Raw genomic sequence first — 1,396 nt, forward strand, 5'->3', positions numbered from 1 at the left:
GCCGCCGCTCTGGTGGCCCTGGAGGACCGCGGCTCTACCCGGGGTCTCATTAACGCGTTGTTCCGCAGCCAGTGTAGCCGGCGCACAATAAGGATCGTATTTGCTCGATCATTTAACCCTTGTCTGATGTATAATCAATCATGGTAAAAGTGTTCAAAATGCACCTTCATTTTGAGGGGTAGAGGTCGTAGCCGTGTTGGTGTAAGGACACGCGCGGACAAGGTTCTTTGGGTAAATCTGATATTTTTTACTAGACCGACTCAAATAGTTGGAAAAAGAAGACTTTTTCCAACTATTTGAGTTGGTCTAATACAAGATACCAGATTTACCCAAAGAACCTTGTCTGCCATAATTTTTAAGGCAGCTGATTGGTGCAGCATGCGCAAAACCCACGTCACTCCCAGGGAGTCTTAACTGAGTTTTGGGTTCGCTGTCAGGACTTCCTTAGGACTGCTTGTCTCAAAATAAAGAAATGCTTCAACTTTGATGACCCAGTACTCACTCACTGGCTAGGTATAGTGAGCAATATAAAGTAAATAAGAAGACTTATTTGCATATTGTTTCAGGAAATAAGAACATTTTGAGCTTCCAATATGATAATTTCATATTTAGGACCTGGCAATGCTGGCACACGCAGCCCAGCGCCCACAGCAGTCCTACCGAGCACCACCCACATTGCTTGTGTAGAGATGTGGCAAATCGTAGCATGTATATGTGCATATGGGTGTCAGCATGTGCATGCGCATGCAGGCTTGGTTGTGAGTTCCTGTGTGTGGTTGTGTGTTTACATGCACGTGTGCATGTGCCTGTGTGCTGTGTGCAGGCATGTGCATATACATGGGAGGGCACACGTTCCCCACAGTGCCATGCAAGGGAGGCATGTGCAGGACAGGCGGGGACTGGCCCTGCCCTGCATCACCTGTTCTGCTTGCAAATACTGCTGCCTCCACAGGGAGCCCAGGGCATCTGGCTGAGGCAGCCCCGCCTGAGCGCACACAGAGGGCAGCGGTGAGGAAGCTGCTGGTGGAGCAGCAGGGGGAAGGCCCTGATCCTGTCCCAGCCCTGGTGAGAGGGCCCAGTCCTGGATTAACAAACAGAGTAGCCTTCTGTGAGGCAGCTGCATGCCCCACAGGCCTCAGGGTCCAGGTCAAATGGGTCTTTGTACACAAGATGCTAAATGCACAGTAGCCTAATACTACTGTGCAGTAGCACGCCACATCAAAAACCGTGCTAATAGGCTACGGTAGCATTAGGCTATGATGCAGCAGCATCACTGTAATGCTGGTTACTGCATACTCATTTAGCACTTGGTTACACAACTAATAAACTTAATGCACAGGAGGTACAGCACATTAATGAACATATAGACACACCCTCCTGTCTCATAGATTGGGAA

Source organism: Alligator sinensis, unplaced genomic scaffold (assembly GCF_000455745.1).
Source record: "Alligator sinensis unplaced genomic scaffold, ASM45574v1 scaffold662_3, whole genome shotgun sequence".
Taxonomy (NCBI): Eukaryota; Metazoa; Chordata; order Crocodylia; family Alligatoridae; genus Alligator; species Alligator sinensis.